Source organism: Acinonyx jubatus, chromosome D3 (assembly GCF_027475565.1).
Source record: "Acinonyx jubatus isolate Ajub_Pintada_27869175 chromosome D3, VMU_Ajub_asm_v1.0, whole genome shotgun sequence".
NCBI classification, from domain to species: Eukaryota; Metazoa; Chordata; class Mammalia; order Carnivora; family Felidae; genus Acinonyx; species Acinonyx jubatus.
This window is the reverse complement of record NC_069392.1, coordinates 23,517,098-23,530,677: the sequence shown is the minus strand read 5'-3', so window position 1 is coordinate 23,530,677 and position 13,580 is coordinate 23,517,098. Positions and strand designations below refer to the sequence as shown.

At 40.1% G+C, this 13,580-nt stretch overlaps 1 protein-coding gene across 3 annotated transcripts in view; it reads right to left on the bottom strand.

Moving 5' to 3' along the window:
- The window catches only part of TTC28 (tetratricopeptide repeat domain 28), a 625,904-nt gene that overhangs the window by 594,237 nt on the left and 18,087 nt on the right, over positions 1-13,580 (bottom strand). The window lies entirely within an intron of this gene.

Genomic DNA, 13,580 nt, shown 5'->3' with positions numbered 1-13,580 from the left:
ACTCAAATGTCCATCAACTGATGAATGAATAAACAAAATGTGGCATAGCCATACAATGGAACAATGAAAAGGAATAAACTACTGACACACATGAGCACATGGATGAATCTTTAAAACACTCTGTTAAGGGAAAGAAGCCAGACACAAGGCCACACTTTGTATGATTCCATTTATATCAAATGTCCATGAAAGGCATGCCCATTGAGACAGAAAGCAAATTACTGGTTGCCAGGGGGCTAGAGGTAAGGGAAAATGGGTGACCCAATGAGGGCTTTTTTTGAAGGTGATGGAAATGTTCTGGAATTAGTGGTGATGGTTGTGAATATACTAAAAAAACACTGAATTGTATGCTTTTAAATGGTGAATTTTATGGTATGCTAATGGATCACAATTTTTCAAAAGGTAAAATAAACATTTGTACAAACAAACCAAAACCAAAGGAATGCATCAACAATAGGCCTTCACTAAAAGAAATATTGAAGGAAAACAGAAATGTAGTAAGAAAGGAATAAAAATAATAATATGTTATAAATAAATATAAATAAATACTATTATTCTAACTATAATTACTTGTGAAGTTTAAGATAGATGGATAGATAACACAAAATACAGGAGGTAATTAATAAATGGAGATCAATAACAAAACATGTTTTATGTCAGACCGAGAAAGTCATTATGAGAAAGCATGTTTTCTAGAAATTATAAAAAGTATAAGCTTGCCACCCCACAAAATGCTAATAGTTCATAACTGTTTACTTCTCTATTTTCAGTAAAAATTCAGGCTTTTTGAAGGCTTTAAATTTTAACATATGCAATTAAAGCCACTAAGTTTTGCAGAAAAGGAATCTTCAGAAAAGAATTTTAAGCTGGTTTTGACTGGCTAAGATTAGAATAAATTTAATTAAGCAAATGAACTTTTTAATATATTTTTTATTTTTTTTCTTTGAGAGAGAGAGACAGAGACAGAGACAGAGCACAAGAGGGGGAGAGAGGCAGAGGGAGAGAGAGTAACAATCTTAAGCAAGATGCACACTCGGCGTGGAGCCCAACACAGCACTTCAATCCCACAACCCTGGGACCATGACCTGAGGAGAAATCAAGATTGGATGTTCAACTGACTGAGCCACTCAGGCACCCCAAGCAAATAAGCTTTAATATAAAAAGTAAGTTGGTACAAAATTAGAATTTGGCTGTCTCTCTGTTAAAAGGACAAAGTTTTCTTGGACTCTTGGTCTGCTCTTGCTAAGAGAGTATGAACGATTTTTCTTCACCTCTTAACGTAATCTTCAGAGAAAACAAAGATTGTGTGTCCTGGCAAAATAATTTCCTGTGTTGACTTTATCAGGTGTTTAATTACTCAAGAAAGCTGAATCTTCTCTATTTTTTTAAAATTTTTTAAAATGTTTATTTTTGAGAGAGAGGCAAAGAGCACAAGTGGGGGAGCAATAGAGAGAGAGAGGGAGACACACAATCTGAATCAGGCTCCAGGCTCTGTGTTCTCAGCACAGAGCACGATGCGGGGCTCGAACCCACAAACCATAGGATCATGACCTGAGCCAAAGCCAGGCACTTAATCAACTGAGCCACTCAGGTGCCCCTAAATCCTCTCTGTTAAAAGAGCTATGGTTTTTTGGTTTTTGTTAGTTGGGTTTCTTTACAATGAGGTAACTTTCTGTATTTGCCTGCAAGTCTTTTATGGTCACTATGCTTAGATGGATAACTGTTGTTTCACAATAACCTACCTGACCAAGTATTTTAAAACCTTTGATATTTTTGACAAACTTCCCCAAACCAAATCCTAAATGGAGTTCTTTTAACTTTGGGATTTTTCAGAGGGTCTCTGGAATATCTCAAAAGATTTATTCTCTCTCTCCTTCTAAAAAAGGAAATGTTAAAATAATTAGGGCTATTTGATGTTACATTATATTGGAAGCATTATCAAAAAATAATACTAAGCTTTCTTTCTGTTATCTTTGTATATGTATACCTTATAAGTATGCTAGAAATTGTATGAAATTCTTAGAAATCTGATATACTCTGGTATATAATGTTATCAGTCATAATTCCAGTTATTTTTAAATGTTGTGTATCACATAAATAACCAAATTTCCTTGTTGTTTCCACTGTAATGAACTCTCTCATCAGATCTTTAACAATGGGGATTTAAAATCTTTTGTCATTTACAGAGTTATTGTTGTACTCAAATGTTTTGCAAAAGTGTTTCATTGTCAAGAAGATTAATGGAGAGATGCCTGGGTGGCTCAGTCGGTTGGGTGTCCAACTCTTGATTTCAGTTCAGGTTATGACCTCATGGTTTGTAAGTTCAAGCCAGGCATCGGGGCTCCGCACTGACAGTATGGGGCCTGCTTGTGATTCTCTCTCTCCTTCTCTCTCTGCCCCTCCCCTGCTCATGTGCATTCTCTCTCTCTCTCTCTCTCTTCCTCTCTGTCTCAAATAAACTTAAAAAAAAAAAAGGAGAAGATTCATGGAAAGGATTTTGACAAGTACAGAGTTCTGAAAGCTTTAAAATCATAAACTAAACTGGATTCAAGCAAAAAAAGTACTAATTATATGGGACTGAATTAACTAAGGAGGAATATTATAAATTTGTATGACTTTTCGCCTGAAACATTGCTGGCTTTTTAATGTTTTGGGTTTTTCCCCAGCTTTAAATACACTTTTTCTCTTAAGCTACCGATGACTTACAATTTGGTAAAGTACCCCATTGTAAACAAAGATAAAAGACTTACTTTTTCTCCCCATTTGATCCATCCAGAATTCAGAAACTCCTGAGGTATTATCTTCACAGCACTTTAGCTGTTTTTTTTTTTCTTTTAATGTTTATTTATTTTTGAAGGAGACAGAGAGGGAGACACAGAATCAAAAGCAGGCTCCAGGCTCTGAGCTGCCAGCAGAGCCTGATAAGGGACTAGAACTCACAAACTGTGAGATCATGACCTGAGCTGAAGGCAGACGCTCAACCAACTAAGCCACCCAGGTGCCCCCAGTTATTTACATAAGTTCATTAAGAATATGTTCTCCATATAACAGGACACAATTGGAAATGTTGCCAAGGCTTTGACTGGAAAAGTACTGCAAGTAAAATCTGATGGTCAGTCCTTGGCTTGGCTTGGCTTCCTAGCCTCAGAGGCTTTTAAGAATCCCACCCGAGATAAAAAAGTTTCAGCAAAACAGCCTTAAAAAGAGCTTATATGGTCCATCACTATTCTTGCTACATTTATGTAAGTAATCAAGCCAAGTTAGATGCAAACAAATTAGTTTTACTATAATTATCTTTTGTAGAAGAAAAAAATGGGGGTAACTGTAGAGAGAAAAATTATGTTTGTGTACCTTTGCCTATATTAGCCTCTAATCCTGTCAATTGCCTTTGAGGTTTCGTTATATACATGTGACTGGATTAGATCCTGAATTCTAAGTTTCCTCAAATATCTGTCTACAACTCTCCAAATTAACATTTCCAATTTTCTCCCACCTTCTAATTTAGTCTCCTTAAGAACAAAGACTTCCCACAAATCTTCCTGGAAAGGATTATACCAGGGTTTCCTCACTACCCAGTCGGCAGCCAAACCTCAGAGACTCGGGTCTCTGGGATATATCCTTGAGTCTTGGGTATATACCTCACAGCTGAGTAAGTTTCCACCTGACATCTGGTCCTATACACCAGCTGGATACCTCAAAATCAAATTAAAAAGAGCAGGAGCTGACCTCAAGATAAACTGCTCCCAATGCCACATCAAGACTACACACTCTCTCGGGCGCCGGAGTGGCTCAGTCAGTTAAGTGTCTGACTTCAGCTCAGGTCATGATCTCACAGTTCATGAGTTCAAGCCCCGCAACAGGCTCTGTGCTGACAGCTTAGAGCCTGGAGCCTGCTTCAAATTCTATGTCTCCCTCTCACTCTGCTCCTCCCCCGCTCATGCTCTGTCTCTCTCTCCTTCAAAAATAAAAACATTTTTAAAAAATTAAAAAAAAAAAAAGACTACATACTTTAACTAAACATGAAATCCTCTTCTTTCTTTCCTTTACTCAGCACTGGCCTGGAAACATAATGCCATCATTCATGTATCCCAGACCATTGTTAAGGGTAACAAACTTTCAACTGCTGGATTTTTCATCAAGAGCTCTGATCTATCCATGATGCTAGAGACACTCCCCCCCACCCCACTCTGGTCTTTTTCCTGTCTCTGGTTAACCACCCCAAACTTGGGGAACTTTATGTACAAGCTCTATACAAAGAAAGGAACATAGGCAAGGATAACCAGAATAAAAAAGCATGTGTGGTCTACAAACCCTTAAAATTTCACTGGCTTCCACAGCTGTCACCTTTCCAGTACTGAACCACGGACTGAAATGGGAATTACCAGGAGGCACTCATGATTCTAGATTTGCTTCCTTTGACAGGGCCCTACTTCCCTGGCCAACACCACCTGCTGCATCTGGATTAACACTCATGGGGAAGCTGAAACTCAGGTACATAAGATTACTGAGCAAGCCACTGGGCTTAAAAAGGTGACTCCTTCAGGGTACCTGGGTGGCTCAGTTGGTTAAGCATCCAACTTTGGCTCAGGTCATGATCTTGAGGTCCGTGAGTTCGAGCCCCTCATCAGGCCCTGTGCTAACAGCTGGGAACCTGTAGCCTGCTTTGGAATCTGTGTCTCCCTCTCTCTCTCTCTGCCCCTTTCCTGATCACACTCTCTCATTCTCTATCAAAAATAAATATTAAAAAAAAATTTTTTTCAAGTGACCCCTCCAATGAGGTCTTTCCTTGACCTACCTGATTTTGATTTGTTTGGGTCTTAGGGACCACGGTAAGTGAACTCCAGATGTTGGGAATTATCCTGCTTATCATAGTCATAGCAGTCTCCCTAGAATGCTGTATTCTCTCAAAGGCTTTAAACGCATTTGTTCACACTTACCACCAAGCAAATGATCTTCCTAAGACTGGAACGTCAGAAAAGGAACAAAGAGAATGACCAACTTTAAAAAAATGTGAACCTGAAGTTGTGCCCTGTGAATATAAGAGATTAAGCAACAAATGTCATGAACGCCACACAAAGGATCCACAAAAACTTCAAAAACTTCAGAGCAATAGATGGGAGTGACATTAATGATTTAAATTTTTATCTGTCTCTCAGTTAATGTGAGAGTCTGATCAAAAGGGATGATTAGGAGTGCCTGGGTGGCTCAGCTGGTTAAGTGTCGACTCTGGATTTCAGCTCAAGGTCATCATCTTGCAGTTCATGAGTTCCAGCTCGGCATCGGGCTCTGAGCTGGCACTGGCAGCAAGGAGGCTGCTTGGGATTCCCTCCCTCTCTGTCCCTTCCCTGCCTGCATCCTCCCCCCTCAAAAAAGGAACAACAGGCCCAAAATGGAGTTCACTTGCCCCATGACAGCAAATCAAGACCTAATATCTAACCTAATTGTAGTTTCAACCTCTCTCAGGGATGTAACCTGTAACAACTCAGTCTGGAATTACCAGATCAGCACTAGTGAGATAATTTGCATGACAGCCCTCCACCCCAACCCTTCCCCCAAAGGAAGGTGACCTTGCCTGAAACAATCCACGCTTTGTTAGACACTTCCTTTTTCTGACCCCTTTTCCCTATAAAAGCCCTCCATTCTGTGTCTCCCCACAGCTCCTTTCTACTTGCTAGTCAGAATCTGCCTGATTCAAGAATCACTGAATAAAGCCATTAGATCTTCACATCTACTCAGATGAACTTTGTTTTTTAACAAACATAAATCTGATATTCATAACTTTGTGTTTCTATACTGTTCTATTAACTCGAGACGATTATAAAGAAGTTGATATCATTTTATTAGGTAAACAGCCAACCCCCTTCTTTTAAGACTAATGTGGAAAATAGCAAGGCCATCCCATGCCTGGGGGGGTTGGCATCTGCCCACTCCAGCCCATCCAAACAACAGATACTCAAAACACACATGTCAAAGTTATTAAAATGTCAAATTCAACCAAGTTACAAATACATGCAACTTAAACTAACATATAAGCATAATTTACGTTATATCATGCCCTTAAACTTTCAGCAATTTTCACACCATTTTTCAGCAATTATGACAAATAATAAAAATTCCTGAAGGTATTGTTTATCTCTGAGCTTACTAGTACTTTCGTGTTCTTCTTTTTTGAAATGCATTTTATAACAGGTGAACTAGTGAATAAAAACCAATAAACAACCTTTGATCCTGTTATAATATCCATTTTTGTAAAAGTAAAACTATGACTCTCATACAAATATGAAATGAACACACTTCAAAGACTTTACTTAACTCATTAACTAATGAGTAACCCAGTAAAATGTTCAAAGTACCCCACATGTATAGGCAATCAAAAATGCTGAAATAAATTTCTCTGCAAATAGATGCAAACTGGCCTTTCCAGAGGAAGAAAGTGAAATCAATTGCCCCTCCACCTGGAAATAATCATTTGCATATCTATGGACAAGAATAATTTGCATTGCTATCAGTTTGGACAATGAACAGAAGTATAAAGTAGTTCAAAGACCATGAAAGGTGAAAACTTCATAGAATCAGATAATCCAGAAGGGTACACACATTCCAGGCAACCTACTCAACCAAAGGCACCTAGTAATCTTTTTCCAAATCCATTTCAAGTCTTTCACTATTTTACCAGAAAGTCCCAAAGTGAAGTGCACTAGAATCAAGGAAAAGGAACTATCTTTTATTGAAATAAATATGACCAAAAAAAGCCCACCATGAGATAATTAGAAGGAAAGAATGCTGCAAATGAACAGACTCAATCCAGAACCTAGGAATGCATAATTGATGAAAATATAAATCTCTGTGTATTCAACATCAATGAGAGGAGAATAAAACGAAGGTCAAAGGATAGAAATACAGGATTCTAAACTTGACACTTACCAATAGACTTACAAAGCGATATTTTAATCCAATGTAAGGGTCATGGTTGGCAGGAAAGGTCCCTGATCACCCTGATGTGATGTAGGCCAGGGGTAAACAGCCAAGAAAGAATTCTTAAGACATATTTGGTGCAAAAAGGTATTTTTATTAAAGCATGGGGACAGGACCCAAGGGCAGGAGAAGCTCCTCTGTGAGGAGAGATGGATTACATACTTCTAATGGGGGGAGGGGTAGGACATAAAGGAAGTTTCTAAAGGAATTTTCATCTGTTAAAGAATACTTGTAGGATCCTGGAGGTCTGGCTATTGTCAAGCTAACGTTGTTTTCTGCCTCTAGCAAAGCATTAACATTAAGGCAGTTGTGAATTCCTTGAGGAATGTCCTACTCTGCCCATTTCAGGTATTTGTCAATGGGCTGCAAATTATAAGGAAATTGAATTTTTCTATTTCTTTTGACTTTGTCCACCTCATCAACAAGTGTTGTGTAAGGTATAAAAAATGATTAGAGTCTAACCCCTCGTCCACTTCCATCTTTTTTTTTTTTTAACGTTTATTTATTTTGAGAGATCTCCAGAGTGTGAGAGGGTGTACGGCAGAGAGAGAGGGAGACACAGAATCCAAAGCAGGATCCAGGCTCCAAGCTGTCAGCACAGAGCCCCACGTGGGGCTTGAGCTCATGAACCGCAAGATCATGACCTGAGCTGAAGTCGGCCACTTAACCAACTGAGCTACCCAGGCGCCCCCCATTTCCATTGTTTTAAAGTTAATTTTGAGAATTTGAAGTCACTTTAACAAAATCTAGATCAGGGCTCAGAAAACTTCAACTGCCTGTTCTTGGAAATAAAGTTTTATTGGAACGTAGCCACATCCATTTATTTATACATTGTTTAAGTCTGCTTTTGTGTTACAATGGCAGACTTTAGTATCACAACAAAGACTACAGCCCATAAAACCTAAAGTATCTGCTGTCAGGCCCTTTTTAAAAGTTTGCCACCATCTGATCTGGATCAATCATTGCCAATACTTTCTCCTCTCTTGACTCCTTTCAGACATCAAAACCTTTTTCTGATTTCTTAGCTGTACATTTTAAGACAGCTAATTGAGAAATACAAACAGCAAAGGCTACTCTGAATTCAGTACTGTCTTTAAATAAATGTATATTTTATGAATCAAACAGTATCTATACAAATTTGGGGGGAAAGAAGCATGCATGTAAACAAGTTATTTTGTTTATTCAGTCTACAGGTAATTCTTGGTGTACCTGTGAACTGAACCATGGACCTCCCTTGTGTAGCCGGGGTGCTGGGATGAAAGTACACCTGACTCCAGGTGTCCCACGCAGACCAGGTTTCGCCTCTCGCAGCTGCCAAAATCCAAAGCCGGAGAGACAACAGTGTTGAACCAAATGAGGAATTTATTCCAGCGAGGCCAACACCGGGAAGACGGGGGACTAGAGTCTCAAAGACTGTCTCCAAAGTGCCAAAAATACTTGCAGGTTTATATAAGGAAAATGTGGGACAAAAGTCGGTGATGTGTGCAGGTGGGCAGTAAAGGTCCAGCCACTATAAGGGTGTCCATCAGGAGGGGTCTTGCTGGTTGACAGCAGTCCTTATTGCTTGAGGATAGTTTTCATCCCCCCTCCCCCAGTGGATACTTTGCTCAGGGTCTTTTGCCTGCGTTAAGAGATGCAGCTGCAAATAACTTAATCAATTAGAAAGTTTGAGGTCAAAACGGAAGGAAGTTAAGTCGTCTTTCGCTTGGAGTCCACAAAACAGTGAACTGCTGGGAGTTTCCTGGCTACGGAGAATAAAAGGCTATGATGCCTAATCAATTCTGCTAACTGTCACCAGAAATAGCTTGATGATGAGGAACATAAGGCAAGCTGAGGGCAAAGCACAAGCTAACAACCCCCACCCCCCACCCCCAGGTGGGATACGTGTGACATTCCTCAGGCACTCCTGGCAGCCCAAGAACAAAGGAAAGGAAACAAATGGTTAACTGATAGAGATCACAGTCATACAGAACATGAGTCTCCATCAGTTTACCAATACCTTAGTAAATTGCAAGAAAAAGGCAATCTTATCAATAGCTTCATTTCCAGAAACCTATAGACTCAGTTTCTTAGAAGCCCTTAATATCACCCTCCCTCCATAGTGATGTGGGGAACAAAGGCAAGGAGGAAATGGCAGGTAAAATTAAATTTTTTATAACCTGCAGCCATTGACAAATACTTGAGATAAATACGGAGTATAACATTTCTCCAGGAACCCCCTACTGTCCTAATGTTAATTCCTCATTAGAGAAAAAATAGCTTGACAATAGCAAGCCCTCAGTAAGTCAGGAGTCCTCTTTAGCATACGGAAGTCCTCCTGGAGGCCTCCCTTTTGCCTCTACTTTCCCAAATCCATCGTATATAATCAGTCACTCTTCACACCCCTAGTGCAGCTCTTCCTGCCCACAGGTCCTGTCCCTGTGCTTTAATAAAATCACCTTTTTGAACCAAAGACGTCTTCAAGAATTCTTTATTGGCCGTCAGCTTCGAACCCCCACCACTGCAAAATCTCACCATTAGGTATCAACTACTCAGTTGTTTTTACCAGACGTCATTTAAAATGTAAAAAAACCTCAGTAATCTTGGTTTATTTAGTTAGTTACTTAAGGGAATATTTCGTAGTAATCTGACCTGGAGAATTCAAAAGGGAGTTATGTTACACAGAACTGAAAGTTTATAGAAACACTTGAGATTTTGTTCTATGGTTTATGTGGATGTCTGCTTAGAAATTTTTCAAATCAAAATCTTCTAAGCCATGATTTAATTGCACAACTTTGAGATTATCATTTGTTCCAGAACTGAAATAGACAAATATTTCCTCAGAAAATGCTGTCAGCCAATAGGATGGTCCTTCAATCAGATCAGACACCAGGTTAAACATCACAATACTGCAAAAAGGAAATTGACTGCATCTTTACCATTCGCCCATTTGATCCCTACTGTATAAATATGCCCTCAGGGTACACCCTGTCCCAAGCCCTCATCAGAAAATACAACCTACTATCGTTTGCTGTCTAGAAAGGTTTTTTCCTTTTGTCACCAGCCAGATCCCAAGACCTGATCTTTACTGCCCACCTGCTTGTACTCACTAACCTTTGTCTTACGGTTTTTTCCTGAGCTCTTCTTTCCTTCTTTCCAGCTTACCTCTTAACTCAGGGGAAGGAAACCCAAAACCACCCCTCAGGTGACAGCAACTGTCCTGACAAGACCTCCCACCGGCTCAGACCACCCAGACCTCCAGACCTCGACCGCTTGAACTAAACTCCTGACGTTCGCCTGCAGAGATGGGCCATCGAGTGACCCCTGGAATGAATGGCAATTACCCTTAGCTCATTATACTAAAATCCCCATCCAAAGAGGAGCACAAGCCTCATTTACATAACATACAATGTAAGTATAGGCATGTTTCCTTAAGGCACATGTGTGACCTTATTCCCACCTCTACATAGGATGACAAGGCTTCCCTTCTAAATATTCATCCTAATCCTAAACAAAAGGTACCCATTCTCTCTCCCCCCTGCCAACCCCTTCTCTCTCCTTCTCTCTCATTCTGGGAGTCACAGCTCTGGAAGCTATTTCCCGTAATCTCCTTATTTGCTGCAAATAAACTTTGTGCAACAACTCACCTGGTATAGTTTCTATGACCCATCAAGGAGGATACCCATGTTGGTTCAGTTACACTTTCATTAGCCTAAATCTGCCTCCTGATTAATTTCCACACACTGGTCTGAGTTTTCTGCCCTAAACAACATATTAAGTGTTCTGCCTTCAGACAGTATACCCAACTCTCACATCTTTTGTATGCTTCTTATAGCACGTGTGGTTTAAGACAGTTGTGTGCTGAACGTCTGTCCCTGCAACATTTCCTTTTCACTTGGGAGAAAGAGCAAGGGAGAGGAGAAGAAAAGCAACGAGTACATTATAAAAGGGCTGGTTGGATAAGTTAGGGTGCCTGTTCATTTCTATTTGATAAGGTATAGCTCTCCCACCACTTTCCCATTTAAAAGCCCAAGTGCCCTCTTTGCAACTACATGGATGGAACTGGAGGGTATTACGCTAAGCGAAATTAGTCAGAGAAAGACAAATATCATATGACTTCACTCATATGAGGGCTTTAAGAGACAAAACAGATGAACATAAGGGAAGGGAAACAAAAATAATATAAAAACAGGGAGGGGGACAAAACAGAAGAGACTCATAAATATGGAGAACAGAGGGTTACTGGAGGGGGTGTGGGGGGGGGGGCTAAATGCGTAAGGGGCACTAAGGAATCTACTCCTGAAATCACTGTTGCACTATATGCTAACTAATTTGGATATAAATTAAACAACAAAAAAAAAAAAGCCCAAGTGCCCTCAGTAATTTGTAAGGGCTGAAAAGTAGCAATCTAGTAAATCCTTAATTAAGGACTATGTACACCTAAGCCAGCTTATGCCTTCCCAGAACTGAGAGGCTGCTAAAAGCATGGTCAGGAACTATACAGGAATGACTGCCCAGTGGCTTTAAAAAAAAAAAAAAAGTCTCCCTAGTATTTCCTTTCCCTTCCCTCACTGTGGAGTGTTTTCTCAAGAAAACAAGTTATCACAAATTTGTCACTTCAATCATCCCCAGTGGACCAGTAAATCTTTAGGTGAGGAACAGGAAATGATGATACTAAGACTGTAACAATATTTTCATTAATGAATACTAAGACTGCATTCATTAACTTAGTGATTGAAGATAGTTCATGTGGAGCTTATAGACAACCCAAAACTTCTTCCCATATATGCTGATAAGTAAGGTTTTTTTCATAGGTTTTTTTTATTTTTTTCAATGTTTATTTGAGACAGGGTGTGAGCAAGGAAAGAGCAGAGAGAGAGAGAGGGAGAGAGAGAATCCCAAGCAGGCTCCACGCTGTCAGCTCTGAGCCCAACTCAGGGCTTGATCTCATGAACTGAAATCAAGAGTCAGATGTGGGGTGCCTGGGTGGCTCAGTCGGTTGCGTGTCCAACTTCAGCTCAGGTCATGATCTCATGGTTCATGAGTTTGAGCCCCACATTGGGCTCTCTGCTGTCAGCAGGGAGCCCATTTTGGATCTTCTGTCCTCCCCTGTGCCCCACCCCTGCTCATGTGTGCATGCTCTGCTCTTTCTCTAAAAAATAAAATTTTTTTTTAATTGTTTAAAGAGTCAGATGTTTAACCAACTGAAACACCCAGGCACATCTCATGTGTTTTTCAACCTAAATGGAAAAACTCACTTATAATTGATTAGTTTTACCTTGGTTTATCAACATATTCACTTATGGAGCACATACTCTTGCCAGGCATTTACTAAGGACTGGACATAAAAAAAGAAAAGCAGACATGGTCCCTGCCCTCAAGATTACAGAATATATACCTTCATGGTTTCATTATACTGTTCTAGTATATCACTACCCCTTTGAATTCTAATTCTTTCAGTGTAGTATACACCTATCTAAAATTTGTGAAACTCTCATGCCTTCACCTAAGAAACAGTATTATTGTATGAGACTAGATTTAAAAAATAGAGTCCTGTGTTTTGGTACAGACTTCCTGCAGGTTTTTATCACCTCTATGATTCCCTAATTCAACAAGTTTATTATCTTTAAATCTACAAGAGTCATGTTCATAAGATTATCATGGGATACTTTATAAAATTATTTAGGAAAATCAAGATATACTATGTCATCTTAGAACCCTTAAAAAAAAAAAGGTAATGACAAGTTCTTAAGCAAACCCATGTTGGCTACTAGTCCTTATCACCTCTATCTGTATCAGCCAGGATCAGTCAGAAGACAGGAATCATACCTGTTATTTAAAAAGACAGAACTTAACATAAGATTTGTTAACGAGTAGGAAGTTTCTAGGTAAATGGCTGAAGGGGCAAAAAGAGAACTCTAAGGAATCACAGAAGTAGCAACTGCAGAAAGCAGGTACCATGCCCGGGGCTCTGCTAACAAAAGCTTAGAAGAGGGGTCCAGGGCACTTAAAGTCAGACTTCTGAGGAGAAGGCGCTGCTCAGCTGGGGCAGGTGTCTCTGAATTCCAAGGAGAGAAACCATGGGCCAGGCACCCAGACCTCTAAAGAGGAGCATTAGCTGCTGGCGCAAGCGGTCTCTGAAGAAAGCTTGATGAAACCAGTCCTCAAGTGTTGGAAAAACTACAAACAGCATGCAGTCACAGCTACAGGCAGGTCCTGCTGCTGCCAGGATGAAGAAGTGTTGTTAGGGTGTCACTCACAAAAACAGCAGAGAGGAAGGCCGCAGGAAGCAAAGAAGAAAGACCAGTCCCTGCCTGCCTGCCCTTCCAGCCCTTTACTGCCCCCAATCTGCCAGCCACAGGGAGCGGCAGGCCATGCAGAAATGTGGCTTGCGAGTCCCAGGCCCCAGGTTCACAAAGCAGAAAAAACAAGATAAAGTTGGAGCTAAGAGATGACTTAATTGGCAGAATACTTTCTGCTCTAAGGTCACATAAACTGCTTAATCTACAACTTTGTGCAGGGCATCAAAATCAATGATATCAATCTGTATCCAACACTTAATGATCTCCCACTACCCTGAGGAGTAAGAAAGATGGTAGTAATAACGGCAACAGCAAAAAACACAC